General features: G+C 48.7%; 1 protein-coding gene and 1 long non-coding RNA gene across 4 annotated transcripts in view; one reads left to right on the top strand and one right to left on the bottom strand.

Moving 5' to 3' along the window:
• The window catches only part of AMHR2 (anti-Mullerian hormone receptor type 2), a 1,032,826-nt gene that overhangs the window by 193,748 nt on the left and 821,890 nt on the right, over positions 1–17,188 (bottom strand). The window lies entirely within an intron of this gene.
• The window catches only part of LOC138582214 (uncharacterized), a 145,735-nt gene that overhangs the window by 7,324 nt on the left and 121,223 nt on the right, over positions 1–17,188 (top strand). The window lies entirely within an intron of this gene.

Consider the following 17,188-nt stretch of genomic DNA (forward strand, 5'->3'; position numbering starts at 1 on the left):
CTCTCTGGGGTGGCAAAGAAGAGTGGTGCCTTGCCCCATTGGCATTTGGTAGAACTCTGTATTTTTTTACACTAGACCTCCTCATAATCTAATGTGTAGAGGCATGTATTGTGTTAATCTTTATATTGTGTTAACAACTCATTAAGGACATGCTGTTGAATTAATGGTATTGGTGTATTAAGAGTTGCTTGGGCTTGTTGTGCCGACTTCTTCCTTTTGTCTCTGGTGATGCCTTGCCTGCATGGTTTATGGTTTTCTTGCTTCTTCTACAAATGAAAAGCATTTCTTATTACTGTCTACCTTTCCTATGTTCTTGTTTTCATTGTTTCTTTTTTTGAAAAATATGCTAGTGCTTGTGGTCAACTCGGGGAAATGATCACATTTTTGCAGAAGCCAGACCATTAGCATGTGTTGAGGTGAAAGAACGCTGTCCTTTATCACTTGAAGTTAGCAAACCACATAGCAAACACAACACCCCCTTCACAAACCCACTTCCGCCCCCCTCAGGTTTTAGGTAATTTTCCCTTGTGATATTCCCTTCATATGAACATTCTCCCCTCTCATATTTGCTACCATGATAAGTCCCTTGGCTGACTACCCACCACATGTTCCATGGCACATAGAGGGTATGACGGGTACCCTCTATGTGTAGTGATTGGTTTATAGGAGAAAGACAGTTTGTAAGTGAAAGTGAAACTGTTTTTTCTTTTACAGAGGATTCCCGTCCTGACGACGGGGAATATTCATGAGCATGTGAATCCATTCCAGAGCCTATGCTGGAGAAGTCTGTTACTGACACTTTATTACTGCACTACTAAACTCGTAATGAGGCCCTTCATCTTGATTTTAATCTCGGTCATGAGCTTGGACATGAAACTGGAAGCCTGACCTGTTAATAGGTCCTGCAGGAAGCCCACATTAGTGAAATGGGGTTCCAGGTCTTTTAGGACCTGCTGGCTGGTATCTGCTTATAAATGGAATGGCTAAGTGCAGCAGTGGGTATAATCTACACTCACTGGTGTATATATTTGTTGGCAACCCTAGATGGTTTTTACATTCCCACTATGTCCATAGCGATTCATGGGAAATGTTGTAGGGGAGCCTTGTATACATTAGCAGTTGTAATCTTGTGATCACCATGAGGAACAACATTCCTTTTAGTGATGGTACATTCCTAGGTGCACTTTGACTAGGTGTAAGTCGGCCAACAGCTGGTAATAGATCATACCACCCACCTTTAAAGTATGCTGAGCCCTATTTAAAAGCCATCCTCCTATATATGGTCCTTGCTTCTACAGTCCCTCAGAGTCTGTGCTCATCCAAGAAAGGGAGTGATCATTTCTTTCGGTGGCCTCAAAATCTGGTAAATTCCACAAGTCAACACGTGGGGAAATCCTGGTGTTCAGCTTATGAGGTGTAGTAGTGAACTCAGAGCCTTTCTGGGTGGTGGTGGACAAGAACTGGACCTTATCTAACTCTAGATAAGATCTTCTCTCAGAGTAACTGGTTTGACAAACCGCACCCTATTCGATAGGAGTGAATACTGTGACAAAGATCACATGATTTAGCTTTGAGAATGGGACAGGGGGAACCATGGGAGCTGGGAAGTAGATCTCGGAAGAGGTAAGAAGTGGATCGCCCTAGTGCCCCGTTATACCAATAACCAGTGGTCGAAGTAGGTGGGAGCGGTTGGGAGCGGTGCTCCTCTACTTTTTTTAATTAAGTTTTACTGTTCCTATACTTTTATTTTAAAAAGAAACCGTTCTGGAATGGTTTCTTTTTGAAAGGGACATGTTCACCCTCCTAAGAGCTAGGCTAATAATAGGGTACCAAATGTGTCTATTACACATCAGCAACCATTGCCCTTGGCTGTCACTGCACTCCTGGAGATAACACCCTGTGAAAGTAACTTTGCCAGGAGCATTCCTTTCATGGGACCAACTTATGGACAAACAAATGTGGTCCCCCACAAATGTGGTCCCCCACAAACACTGTAACATGCATTTACAACAGTAGTTTGCAAAGTGAGGACGTAATGCTACAAGTGCCACACACATCCACAAAACCACAATGCTTACGGATGCTAGTGTGGAACAAGAACCTCACACTCATTGCAAAAGTAAACGACAACAGCAGCAACAGAAAACCACCTGGGTGAGAGGAAATCTAAGAGGGGAGGAGAAGAGAGCCAGAATGTTGCTAAGCAACAAGGAGGAAAGAGAGGCGAGTAAAGCAGTTGAGGAGAGGGGTCGGGGGGAGGCAAGGATGCTAATGAGAAGGAGGAAGTGGCCAAGACCAGAGGAAAAAGTTTTGTAGGAAGCATACAATCATAGTGCTTGCTGAGAATGTGACAGAATCTGTCAAAGTTAACAGAGGGGAATCATGTTCAGCGTTACCAGGAACAGAGTGGTCTGGGAAAACATCATGAAGGCTTGGAAAGTCAGCTAATGCACCAAGGGGCCCAGAAACCAAACACAACCAAATCCCAGAAAGAAGTGTCAGGGCACTTATAAAAGACAGTGGGCCTCATTACACGGTAGGCGGTATGGGAAAAACGATGCCGGTAAAGGATTACCGGCATCGCTAACCGCTCCTGCCAATTACGACCAGCCTACCCGCTATTAGGGGCACCGTTAAGAACAGTGCCTCTAATAGCGGCAAGCTCGCGGGCGCGCAACCCCTCATGTCGGCAATAGCGGCATGGCGGAAATAGGAGTCCATCACAAGACATGCGGACATGCTAATAGCGGCATGGAGCAGGCCCAAAAAGCCCACACCGGCATGGCGGAAATACCGGCATCGCGAACCACCCGTTAAGGGCCATGTGCAGTGTTCCCAACTGCCACAGGTGGCCACAATCAGCACAGGTGTAGGCAATGGAGACTGGGCAGCACAAAAGGAGCACACCACACCCCTTCCCAAACCCATTCACACGCCAAAATGATTCCAATACTAGCAGCATTACATGGGCTGGAGGGCATGATTGCATTGCAGCAGCAACAACAACATGAAGCACAGAGGAGCGCAGGAGGAGGAGGGCGAGACAGTCCCATCAAGGCCCACCAGTGCACCTAGTCATACCACAGAGGCAGCCACCAATCCCCAGGATCAGAGCCAGTCCATTCAACCTAACCCCTGAGCAGATACACACCCTGTACCGTCTGGACCGGGATACCATCACCACCATTGTGGACATGATACACAACGACATCGTCAGCCTCATAGACATCCGCACTGCCATCACCCCTCTACTGAAGGTGGTTACTGTGCTCCACTTCCTGGCCACAGGCACCTACCAGCATACGGTAGGGCAGATGCATGGCATATCACAACCAGTATTCTCACGCACGCTGAACCAGGTGCTCGATGCCCTCCTGAAGCACACAAGTGAACACATATCTCTGCCACGGACTGCCCAGGAGATCTCCAACACCAAAGTTGGCTTCCATTTAATGGCAGGCATCCCAAGTTGCATCAGGGCCATCGACTGTACCCATGTGGAATTGGTGGTCCCAAATGCCAATGAGGCAGTCTACCGAAACAGAAAGCAATACCACTCCATCAACGTCCAAATGGTATGTGAACAAGATAATCACACATTGTTGTGCCCGATATCCCGGATCAACTCATGATTCAATGGTCCTGCAGAACTCAACGATACCACGCTACATGGAGAGACATGCTGGACAACGTTCGTGGCTACTTGGTGAGTAGCAGGGCAAGCACATGGCAATGTGATGTGGGGTGTGATTGGGTGGGGAGAGATGCATACTCCAACTGGGTGTGATTGGGGGCAGGGGGAGATGCATACTCCAAATGGGTGTGAATGGGGGAGGCGGGGAGAGATGCATACTCCAACTGGGTGTGAATAGTTGTCAGGATAAACAACAGACATACAGATTTACACCACTGTCCACCGAGGTAGCCCACAATGGACCTGACACATTAAAAACCACATGCAAGTAGTAAGCTGCACAACAATGAAATGAATCCATTACCTCAAACATGCCATATCCATCCACATGCACATTGGACATCAGACCATACCCTCGACAACACAATGCAGCTACATGCAGCCAAAAGAGTGCATACAAAGGGATCTCCTGTAGCCATTATACTGATCCACACCCCTAAATGACTACTGAAGTGCCACATGACAGCATGGGGACATCAACTTTGGAATGCGAGTACACTAGCAGTGTGGTACAAACGGTGCCAGGACCAAAAGACACAAATGACTTGACCTCACCCAGTACATGGCGATAACTGCCGTAGGCAAGAACGGTGCATGTCCACTTGCAAGGACTACCTCACCTTCCCACATTGCAGATGCTTTGATTGCCTCCATGCATGCAGGGATTTGCGGATGTCATTCACAATGCAAAGTTGATTTGTGTGTTATGTACAGGTTCCATTTGATATAAACACTTACACATACCCATTGTTGCACCCATGCAGGTGATGCTAGCTATCCCCTGAAGAGGTGGCTCCTTACCCCTGTATGGAACCCACAGAACAGGCACGAAGAGGAATACAATCGTGCACATACCCGTACCCGCGTGGTAATTGAGCAGACATTTGGCCTTTTGAAGACACGGTTCCGGTGCCTCAGCAGGTCGGGTGGGACACTCCTGTACGGGCATGAGAAGGTGGCCAAGATCACCATGGCATGTGTCATGCTGTACAATATGTGTATCAGACGGAATGTGCCAATGCCCCCTGACATTGAACTGCAACCACCTGCTGAGGATGATGATGGTGGGGATGAGGAGGGAGGAGACGGGGCTGCAGGTCATGCAGGTGGCGATGCCCAGGAGGGACGTGCTGTGCGCCAGCATCTGATCGACCAATATTTCTAACACACATGGATGAACATTGTTCAATGGATGTGGGTATTTGGGCACTGGGTTTTGTGTTGCAATGTACACTGTGGCCTGTCCACCAGTAAAGCACACATACACAAAGAAAAATGTCCACTCCTGTGATTTCTCATGTCACCAGTGTGTATTATGTATTTTGAGTAAAAGAAGTGCATCGACCCAACTACGCAAACACCCTTTCCCCCCTCCCCCCACAACACTCCCAAAACACCCTTTACCCCCTCCACCCACAACACTCCCAAAACACCCTTTACCCCCTCCACCCACAACACTCCCAAAACACCCTTTCCCCCCTCCCCCAACAACACTCCCAAAACACCTTTTCCCCCCTACCACCACAACACTCCCATAGATGTCTTGTACATAAGTGCTGCATAGCTCTCATGTGTCAGCAACATCTGGCTGGCCCTAGTTCCCATCCCCACTGCCACCATTGGGGGGTTGAGAGGCTGTGCGCCGCATAGCCCGCAAGGACCTGCGCCGGGGGCTGGTCTGCCTTGAGCTGGCAGAGGAGGAGGTACACGGTTGTTCCGGTGCTTATCCATCGCATCTGCTATGCGTGTGAGGACCTGCCTCACAAGTGACATTTCCTCACATAGCCTGTTGGTGCTGGCTTCTATGGCTAGTCTGATGTGCCTTGCATGCTCCCTGCACTCCTCCATCGCAAGTGCCGCCTCATCCACATGCTGGCCAACCAGTGCAGTGATGTCCTCCTGCCGCTGTCTGATGATGGCCATGTCATGGCTATGTCTGCGTTGTGTGGTGGGTGCCACACCTTGTTGTATTGTTCGTGCATCAGGTGATGAAACCGGTGGACTCCAGCACCCTGCCACGATATCATCCCCAGACTGGCAATGGCTGCTGGAATGTGATGTCTGGGGTGGGCTTGGTTGTTTTGACTGCTGGGGGCTGGGTGTATGCTGTTGGATGGGCGAGTTACAAGTGTCCTCCACATCGGATATCGGTGCCGTGGCAGCTGCCTCGCCGATGTAGCTATTGGCAGCAGACAGTGTCCCTTCCGCGGGTGGATCGTGGATCGTGCTTGGGGGGTTTTCTGGAGTGGGTGCTGCAATTGGTTCTGGCGTACGTTCACGTCTTGGTGACGTGGGTGGCTTTGTGGGTTTGGCCCTCTGCGGGAGTGCACTCTTTCCTGTGCCCCTCGACGTGCTGGCCATGTTGCCAGATTCCTTTCCCCTGGTTTTTTCTTAGCGGGTGGGGCCTGCGTCGCAGTGTCCTGCTCATCGCTGTCAGTTTGTGAGCCTTTGGGGGACAAATAGAGGGATGGCATTGGTGATTGGTCAACGTGCTTCATGCAGATGTTGTTCATGCTGTTCTATGCCTTCGGACTTCATGTTTGTCCATGCAGGTCGTACGACTGTTGGGTGGGTCATTCATGCATGAGCCTGGGTGACACGTGTCTGTGGTGCTGCATGCATGTGTGTGTGTTGGGATGTGAACCGCATATGGGCAGGGTTGTGTGCATGCATGTGTGATGGCCACATCCATGAGATGATTTTAGGGTCACATTTGGGGAATTACCTCATGTTTCACAGTGCAGTGTTTTTTGTGGACACTCACCTCCATCTGACGATGTTGGCACACCGCGCTCCATTTCGCCTACTCCCTCGATTGATTCAACCCCAATGGTGCTTGCACAGGTCTCCTCCCACTCCATTAGTTTTATTGGGGATCCTCCACCGCCTCCTGTGCCCATGGCCAGGCTCTGGTTTGCAGCCAGGATGCTGCGTACACGGAGGCGTAGACCGCTTCCTGCCATCCTTCACAGTGCGGAGGGTGGAGCCCACCGCACTGACTTTACGGGCCACCTCTGCCCAGATCTCCTTTTTCTTGATTAGGGTGGGACGCCGCATGTCATTGGCAAACACCACCTCTGCGTTGGCAGCAAGCGTGTCCGTTAGCATTATTAGCTCTTCATTAGAAAATCGCTCCTTTCACTGCCGCTCTGCTCCTTTTTTTATTGCCTTGGGCACTGTCAGTGGGTCTCTGGTAGATTTGGGAAGGCTCTGGTGTGACTACAGGTCCTGGGGGCAGAGGATGGCAATGGATTGCGTTTTTAAAGATGGCCACCATGCTATTTCCCGTTCCTGTGCGATAACGCTACTTCTGGTTCCGCTTATTTACGGTGACCGCTAATAGCAGTCACTGCTAATGCCGTGTTGTGGGAGGGCGGAAGTGCTATCAGCTTTTCCTCGCTAAGCTCGTGCCCACGTACTCGTGATGCGACGCTATTCGCGGTCTGCTTCCTACACGGACACATTATTAGCGCATTGCCGGTAAAGGACGTAACTTACCGCCTACCATGTAATGAGGCCCAGTGAGTCACTTTGCTTTAACGCCAACTGGTGTAGCCAAAGGAGAAAGAGGGAAGGACTGGCAGACTAGAGTTCTTAAGCAAGTTTAATTTGCTCGCTATTGTTTTCTTTGAGTTGTCCATAACCTTGTTTTCAGTCTCACCAAAAGCCTTGGCATGTTTGCATTGTAAAATAGCAAATTATCAATTTTCTTGCGATCCAAATGAGGTTTCTTGCCAGGGAAGAATCTGGAGCATTTGTCACCAAATATGAGCAGATAGCTAAGACTGACAACTGGGAGGAAAAACACAACGGGAAGTTTATCACACCCCTGTTGACGGGAGAATAGCAAGCTGCCTATCAAATCCTCAATATAAATGGGCAGACCGAATAGGAGGATCTTAAAAAAGGTATCTTGGAGAGGTTGAGATTAAACTCTGATATCATCGGCAACACCCCAGGGATTTCCATCTGTGTGTAGACCAGTTTCACAAGAGCTACATAAGTGAGCCCAGAATGTCCTGAGAAAGTGCCTCAATGGGCTAGCACTGGAGGAGATCAGAGATTAATTAATCATGCATTTCGATCACTCTCTTTTCAACAGCTAGAAAGACAACTACAATCGACCACCTTTCAATAGGTAGTAAAAAACAGCCGCCCCATCATTGCTCCCATATGGGATCTTTATGGACACAGGACCACGGAGGGAAGCACACAAAACTGAGTTGGCCATGCCAGTGGGAGAAGCACATGGAAAACCGAGCACTGGACCACCAGAAAAACTACCCATCAAGTGCTTTACCTGCGACAAGCTACAAAAGGACGAATGAAGAGCCCATGGACACCAAAAGTTGCTTTATGATGATATCCCAGGACAAACCTGAGGAATGGTGATTGGCAGAGTATCCAGCCCAGCTATTACCTACTCGCCAAAGTGACAAGACAACCAGCATCTACACTCCTTGTCTCAGGGAGTTGACAAAAAATCATTAAGGCTGATTTAGACTTTGCAGACCAGCTACTTGACAAACAAACTGTCTCATAACGTGTGCCCACAGGGACCAAAAACCTCATCATGAGTTGGGCAGGTATCCCGCAGTAATTGAGCTGGGATACCACCCAATGCAATTAGTGTTACCGCAATTTGGTCTGGCGTAATTTGCGCCATATCCCGATTTCGGCGGCGCTGTTAGACCCCATTTGTTATGAGTCCATTGGACTCTCTGGGGTTTTTCTGAGCTATTACTGTCGGTGCTATTACTGCCGCTGGTAATAGTGCCAAAAATGGGCAGAAAGCTGGAGATTTACCTCCAGCTAATAGCATTACCACCACATTTTTGCCTCTCCACCCAACCCCTGAGGAGGCCCCAAGACTTCTACACCTTAGCCTGCATCCAAGTACTGGTCCCAGCGATAATGTATCAGTGGAGTGTAGCAAGTTTGAGAGAGGAGACAGACTAGTCGACATTGTTGAACAAGTTACTTTATTCACCAACTTAAAGAAAACCTACTCTAGGCCCAATTCTTATGAGCTCCCTAGGCAAACAAACAATAAATGCGTGCTCGTCAGGACATCTTAAAAAAGAAAACTCTGTCCTCTGTCAAAAGCTATGCTAACCTGTCTCAAGCAAGAAAGAAAGATAGAAAAAAAGAAACAAAGAATCAAAGAAACAAAGAGAAAGATTAAGTCTCAGCTCAGTCTAAGGGTTACTCCCACTTGAAGGATTAGTGGTGACAGGTTTTCTGACGCCCACCCACACTGCTCTTATAATCTCTTTGAGTTCCAGGCCTCGTAGATAGTTCACAGCAAAAGTCCAGTTAAAAAACAAAGACAAGCCTCTTGACTTTGGACAAAACAATTCAGGTATTCCAGAAAGAATGCCAATTATCCCTCCTTCAGGTTTGTATTCTCCTGACTCCGGTAAACGGAGAGTTATAGAACAATTCCATCCCTGTTTCTCTGTTATTGTGCAACTTTGTCGTTGTAGTAGCTAGGTTGTGGACCTGTTCCACCCAGCCTACCCTGTCTTGTCTTTCTTCTCCTCGCAGGGTTCTCAATATCTCAGGCCGGGTTGGGCTACAAGCTTGTCTATCATATGCAGTATGATTTTTCCACCCCTGTGAGCAGTGCTCCTTCTCTCAGCCTCTGTTGTACTATGGACGTGTTCAGCCCAGCTCTGTATCTCTTTTCCACCTAGGGTGTCTAAGCCCTAGGTGGGCTATGTGCTACTCCAGTCCTGCTGGGTATCTCTCTTCTACCCCTTTGCAGGGTTTTCGGTTTCTCAGGCATAGGTGGGCTATTCACTACTACAGCTCGGTTCGGCATCGCTTTTCCACCCCCTCATCGAGTTCTCAGTTTCTCAGCCCCAGGTGGGCTATGGGCTCGGTTGATCCTGTTTCGTGTTGTTTTCTCCACCAACTAACCGGCCCACCAAGGTAACCATGTACCTTTTTTCTCCAGTGGTGACACTTGTCACTAGCGTCTGGGTCTATGGTTCCTCTGGATCCGCACCCTTGTTTCCACTTCGGAATGCGCTGTTGTCTCTGCTCCAATTTCCAGTGCTATGCGGATGACACCCAGCTCGCCTTCTGGTTCCCCCCTGCCGCCTCTTCTCCCTCTCTCATCCCAGATTGTCTGACTGCAATCCAGCAGTGGTGTGCTGCCAATGATTTCTGCCTCCATGCAAGACGGAGATCCTCCTCATTGGCACACCCGCACCCCTCTTTCCCGCCACTCTCTGGCCGGCCTCCCTTGGCCCACCTCCTATTCCTACCTCTGAGGCTAAGAACCTTGGGGGTATCTTTGACTTCTCTCTCTCTCTCTCTCCTTCTCTCCTCATATTTCTGACATCTCTAAGAAGTCGAACTACCAACTTTACCTCCTCAGAGGTATTCTTATTTTCCTCTCCTTCTCACTGTATCTGGTTCTCTCTAGGCTTGACTACTGTAACAGCCTCCTTTTAAACCTGCCTGCCTCTACTCTCCGGCCTCTGCAACTCATCCAGAACAGGACTACGAGACTTGTCCTTGGCCTCAAGCCCAGGGATCGTATCTCTTCAGCACTGAAATCTCTCCATTGGCTCCCAGTGGCTGCAAGGATCAAGTTCAAGACCCTTTGCATTGCCCACAAGGCCTACTGGTGCCTGGGACCACAATATCTCAAGATTTCTCTTCTTAAGTATCTTCCCACTCGAGCTCTTCGCTCTTCCACCTCCAACTCCTTGCAGGTCGGTCGCTTTTCCAAGCAATGAGTTAGGGTCAGATCTCTCTCTTCGGCTGGCGCCTCCCCCTGGAGCAGCCTCCCTGCCTATCTGAAATTTGAGCAGAACCACCTTCAGTTCCAGAAGCAGCTCAAGACTTTCCTCTTTGCTTCTGCCACTCTCTTCCGCTACCCTGCTGATCTCCTGTCTGATATTGCACTTGTTACCTGGCTACCCTCTGTACCACGGGCCGAGGTTCCTGCCCTCCCAGAGGCACACCTGCACTGCCCCCTGGCAACCCCACACCTGGGGCTGTATCTGAAACCCTACAACCCTCCATACTGGCACTTTCTATCACCTGTTTACTGCACTGAATCCTTGCACTGTCACCTGCTGGCCGAACTTCTTGTTGTTCCCATCCCTTGCCTCATCGCGCCTTGAAACACTTGTGTATAGGCGCGATATAAATAAAATATATCATATCATAAGTCGGATTTGGGTGTCCACGGCAGCTTTCCTCGCGGAGCCCTTGGTCTCCACCAACCACTTGCTAGTTGTGGTTCTCAGCTTTCGAGCCGATGGACTTCCTGCCTCCTCTGCGTCTCTGTGCGGGCTGGTGTTCTGCGTTATCTGCTACAGTTTCCCTTCGACAGCTGACTTACTCCCGGCTTGAACTTCCTCCCTGGTTTAAAGACGCGTAGTCAATTGGTAATCCGCCTCTTCAGCAGGGGAGAATGCGTATGGGTCAGTAACCAACCCATCCATCTTAAAGGGGGCCTGGATATTGGCAATATCTTCAATTCCCATATAACTGATAAACAATGAAGTCTTGGAAAGAAAAGGAGGTGGGATGGAGCCTTGCCTTGTCCCCAGAGTGTGGTCACCCCAGTGGGATCGCGCTTGTCCTGATCACAAGGGAGCGTATCGTGTGGTGGGCTCACCTCCATAGTCCCAAAGAGGGTGGCTCCCGCTTGGAAAGAAGGAACGTCACAGGAGGCAGATCTGATGTCTGGATTCCCAGAAGTTGTGAATCTTGGAATATACCTCATTCACTTTTTCAAGAGTATGATGGCCAATCAAAAAAAAAGACCCGGACCAATTTAAGAACCACTAATGGTGTCAAGGAGAACCAACCTGGTTGCATAATGAGGGGTGGGGAACGAGGGACCAGACACTAAGTTTGGTCCCAAAAGGATTTTATGGGCAACCCGTAAAGAGTACTAATCATAAAATTGCATGGAAATGGTGTTTGGGTATGTGACAAAGCTCCATATTGCAAGCTGAGTGATGGAACTAGAGTGACCATGGGGGCCAGGTCCCAACACCTACTATGTGATGTAGGACACAGAAGAGGTAGAGTGGTAATCCCCCAGGCTCCCCAGACAAATTCAGCCTTAGTACCATGTTAGTAAAGCCTGGAGGACCCTATGAAGACAAAAGTCAGAACTCTGAAAGAGATAGAGACCTCGAGAGAACGAGTGCCCAAGAACAGACCTGGGGATCCTGTTCCAGCAAGAATGGAATTACCTAATAGGGACAAAAATGGATGACAAACATGCTGTGGAAAGAAAGCTGGGAAAACACCTCACTAACCCATTTATCGCCAGCTTAGCTCCAGGAAAGGAGTTGCGCCTCTGCTAGCAATAGTATTCCTGATCCTTGTCTAAGGGTGTTGCATCAAACTCTCCGAACTCTGTCCTGTTTTCCACCCTGAAAAGCCCATATATCGAATACAGATCTGTGACCAACATGTCCCTTAAAGGTATGCACGCCATCAACCTCTGTTTGGGCCATGGCAATTACCAGAGGGAAGTGTGCACTTTTAGCTCACAATTTTACAACAAGGACTTGGTGTGAGAAACTGGGAGTGAAATACATGCCAGCATGAGAAGTCAGGAAGCAATTGCAGTGGGACCGAAATGAGAGCAAAAAAAAACAGAGTCCTGCCGACCAAACCAAGCCAGGTATTAATGTGCGCAGTACTCAAAGAACAATTACCAGTGTGTCAAGCTTGCGAGCGGGAAGAGGGAGTGCACATATGCCACGAGGAGATATAGAACAACAAATTGTTAGCTGCAGCACAGAGGACTGGCTGTGACAGGAACAACAAGCTATGACAAGTAAGGTGGCATTTATGAGGGTGCAGTCCTTGGCTCTGCGCATACCCATGTGGAACAACTAGGCACAGCTGAGGATAGAGGGTAACGATTTCAGTTCAGAGAACATATCCCAATTCAGTTCATCAAGGTACACAGCTAAGCACGGCCCGTGTTCATGGGCCTTGATGCGGGCCTGCATGGGTATTAAGACGCTCAGCATTCTACGCTGAGTGAAGGTGTTTGTGGATAATAGCAGGAGAGTGGTGGCGATTCTGAGTACAGACAAGGCAAAAGCAGGGAAAGAGGACACGCACGAGGGAAGAAAGAGCAGAGGGGCAGAAGGAGGAGTAGGAGAGAAAGTACAAGGTGCAGCCTAGACGACAAGGGTAACGAGACAAAAGGGGGGGAGAGATCAAGCGTGGTGGAGGGGGGAAAAGGAGTAAATAGAAAGGATGAGTGTGAGAAAAGACAACAACTAAGAAGGACGAAGTTGGTAGAAAAGCACTGAAGTGGGAAGGAGGAATGGAAGAAAAGAGAAAAAGAATGGAGGAGAATTAACATGAAGTGACACCCGAGCATGGCTTTCAGAAAATTCTGCTCAGAGACCACGGGAAAAGAGGCCCAAGATGCACTAGGAATAGGAGGATCAGGGAAAGATTGTTTATTAGCTGTTGCATCCAAATTAACTTTAATGTCTTTGCATATAGTTGCGATTTTGGAATGGAAGAAAGAGGAAAGAGATTCACACAGAGCTTGTGAGGGCTCGATCGAAGGGCCAGAATTCGTCGGCGTGGAGAGAGACTGCACTAGCTCAAAAAAGTGCCTTAGGCTTATTGAAAGCATCCTCAATCTTCCCGCCAAAACGATTTTTTCATGCGGCTAGAATTGCTTTTTGGCAAGTTGTTAGAGCGCAGTGAAAGATTGCTCTCGTATCCTTCGTATAACTGACCCTCCACTTAAGTTCAGCTTGGCGACAGCTAAGTTTAAGTGCTCTGAGCTCATCCGAAAACCAGGGTTCCGACACATGGGCTCTTTCCTTACCGAGCTTGGCCGGCGCAAGTTGGTCAGCTACAGCTAAAAAGGACGCAGCCAGATTCTGCAACGTGCAGGAGTTAGGGGGAGCACAGTGAGAGAGAAGTGAAGCAGATAGTGTGGAGAGATCAACCTTGCGCCAATTCCTTTTCAAGGTAGGCAACTTGAGGGGGTGCCGGATAGGGCCAGGAAGAACAGCAGCGAAAGAGATCAGATAGTGGTCAGACCAAAGTACAGCGCAAGAGGAGATAATGGCAATGAGTGACTTGGAGCACAAATAAGTCAAGTGTGTTGCCCAACTGATGAATCAATTGAGGAACATTGAGATCCCTCATAAGAGAGAGAAAGTGTTCGACCTGGCTAGCCGAAGTGGAGTTGGCAGGCAGATTGAAATCCCCTAACACCCATAGATGAGGGTGGTCCACTTGGAGAGGCGATACCATGTCAGGAAAGTCAGCCTATCGGGCTCAAATGGGAATGGAGATTCATTATTACCGGCACCCGGCAATGGGGAAATACAGAGTCCGCCAGGGCTGTAATGCCCCTGTATTTCCCCATTGCCAGATGCCGGAATAATTCGCAAGTTTTACCGGCAAGGCTACCGCCGAACTTGTAATGAGGCCCAAAGATTCAGTAGATGTATGGGTGCAGGGGAGGATTACCAGCCATGACAGCCATGACACGAAGCTGGAACAAAATATGAAACAAAATATGAAACAAATAGTGTTCAAAAAAGAACAACACGTCAAAAAAACAAATAACACTGAAAGAAAACATTGTGATTAACATATTTGGCAAAACTTTGACTGAGGGACAATTTTAACCCCTCAATCGGGGACTCTCCTTTGTTCCCACATTGAATACCACCTTATTTGAGGAAAGGGTTAACCTACATAGGTTATTGCGCAAAATCCGATTGAAAATGTTTTTTGAGGTACAACCTCCAATAGAGGAACTGATGTGGCCCCTAGGGGACCCTCGCGTATTGGAAACAAGGCACAATCACCACACACGAACTGATATGCCAGACACGAGGTTGTATTCCCAAAAGCTAGGGTTTATTGCAAAGCAAATAGTCTCAGTTGGCCAACTGGGTCTCACGCCCCGTGACGTGTGTCTCCAGACCCCGAGGGATGCAAGTGTCATGATGCCTAACCCTGGGGAACCAGACCAGGTCCAGCAACCCCGGAAGCAGGCATCACGTTATTTTGAGCAAGCCCAAAAACCCCTGCTAGGGGCTATTTGGGTGCGGTCCTGGCGCCCATGGCGCCAGGCTCTTATGGAGAGTCAGTCCTGGCGCCACAGGCACCAGGCTCATAGAGTGGAACTTACCTGATGCAGACAATGCTGCAAGCTTACCTGATACAGACCATGCTGCAGAGCTCCAAGCCAAATGAGGCTTGGAAAGGACTATTTTACCTAGGGACTATTTTTTACTCGGGTGGGGCTGGGGAGGAATACTTACCTGGGACTACTTTGGAGGCTATTTAAACCACGCCCGAAGAGCAGCACACGCTTCACGTTATTCTGCATCCAGCAGCGTAACGCTCACTGTGTCTGCAAGCCTGCATCCAGTCTTCTGCCACGCCCGCCTCGAGTCTGCAGCTCCTAGAAAAAGGAAGGAACAGAAGGAGAAAAGGTTAGAATAAGAGCAAAACCTTCAATCCTTACCTGAATTCCGGATCCACCGCGCCTTCGAGCTGGAAGAAAGAAGCATTTCACGCGCGCCACCTCGTCTGCTGTAGCGCCGCGATGAACTCACCGGCCTTCGCAGCATCCTCACGATCCACTGCATCCTTCTGCAGGTTCCCGCCGCACTCTGGCACCTAAGGGGAACACAAGAACAGCAAAGGTGAGCCAAGGGAATAAACAGAGGCAATAGTAACTACCCCCATAGACTTACCTGATTACCGCCGGGGGTACTATTCCTCTTCACGGGTCAGCGCAGTCTCCATTGCATCCTCGTCGTACCCCGGCCCCTAAGGGGAACAAAAGGACAACAAGGTGAGTCAAAGGGACAAACAAGGGGAACTCTTCTCACTGCAATAGACTTACCTAATTTTACCGCCGGAGGAATTATTCCCCGAACTTCAAATTTTCTCTCCAGACCTGAATAAGGGAGCAAGCAACAGGTTACATTCTGGCCTTATTTTATTGAACTGTGTAGGATAAGCCAAATCCTTATCTGAAGTTCGTCAGCTACCAAGAGGAACTCTTCGCTGGGGTCAAGCTGCAAACTGCAAGGAATCGGACATGAGTGAAAGTCAGACATGTGAACTCTTACAAACTACATACTTTTTGGAGTCAATATTGTTCTGGAACTCACCAATTCCTTCGAGCCAGTGAAGCAACTGGTTATCAACACGCCCCTGTGCTCAATGCAGGATGGAGAGCTCATCTTTTCAAACCATCAGGTGAGACTATAAGAGGGGACATCAAAGGTGATCTGTGGGGAGAACAGCGGGGGTGGGGGGGATTTACGCTCAACTCCACGGGTGGTTAATTCCCTTTCTCCATTTACAGAAGAATATTCCTAAGGGCCAAGCAAACGAAGCTAGGTGGGCCAGTCCAGTCCGTCATCTCGGCCCTACGCATCACGTTGGTGGAGACCGCAGCTGTCCAGTCCAGATCGATGCCTCTGTGGGAGCCAGGTGAGCATAACAGCAAGAGAGCGAGAATTTTACAACAGTTACATATATACAAAGCGAGCATCTTACAATCAATGGTGACATATTCAATACCGCCCATAATGTATTTCCTTAGAATTGGGTTTGACGATTGACAATTGTGACGAATATGACACCTTCAGACATTCATTTAGCAACTGTTTGCAATTTCGCGAGCCTGCAGACACAATTCTTTGTTTTGGAGAACACATTGCTCCTGTTCATGCAAGCAAGCTGCGTGCAGGGGAGAGACACATTCCAGGCCTCGCTATCTTCTAGTTTCTATTTGTGTGCTAGGGGTACTGCAGGGCTCAGGGAAGGGGGGCTTCAAAGGAGAGCATAATTCAAGCCATAAATTGTTCATTTCTACCATTTCTACCGCATGAGCGAGACTAGCTGGCACCTGTGTAATAATTAAATGCCTTGTTGCTTACTTCCAAGGATTTGTGAGGGAGGAGACCGGGCATTACTGTCTGGGTCGCCTGCGTTATGTTTCAACAAGTATCTTGCTGCCTTGCTCTATGCATGAACAACAAAGTAATAGTGGAATAGAATAAGCTTACAGCAAAGCAGTTTAAACAGAAGGCAAGAAGCGAAAGTTAAAAACAAAATGGCGATTTCAATTACATCAAAATGGACGCACTATAGTCAAGCTTATGAGTCTGTATTACTAATAGCAAACATATGAGGCGGTTGGTCTTCGGCCAACAAAATACATTGGGCCTCATTACACGGACGGCGGTAAGGGTTTACCGGTACCGGTAAAACCTTACCGCCTTACTACGAGGTCCCTTTGCGGGTTGGTGAATTTAACGCCTGCTTTTTGCAGGCGTTACAAACCAACCCGCAAAGGGACCAGGGAGCTAATTACGGTACCGCAATTTGCGGTGCCGTAATTAGCACCTTCCCCATTCCCATTATGCCCTATGGGGCAAAAATGGGAATGGCGAAGGGCAATGGGGGAAGGGGCAATTACCGCCCCACCAACCTTGGAATAGG

This window comes from Ambystoma mexicanum, chromosome 3q, assembly GCF_040938575.1.
Source record: "Ambystoma mexicanum isolate Mex_15411 chromosome 3q, UKY_AmexF1_1, whole genome shotgun sequence".
NCBI classification, from domain to species: Eukaryota; Metazoa; Chordata; class Amphibia; order Caudata; family Ambystomatidae; genus Ambystoma; species Ambystoma mexicanum.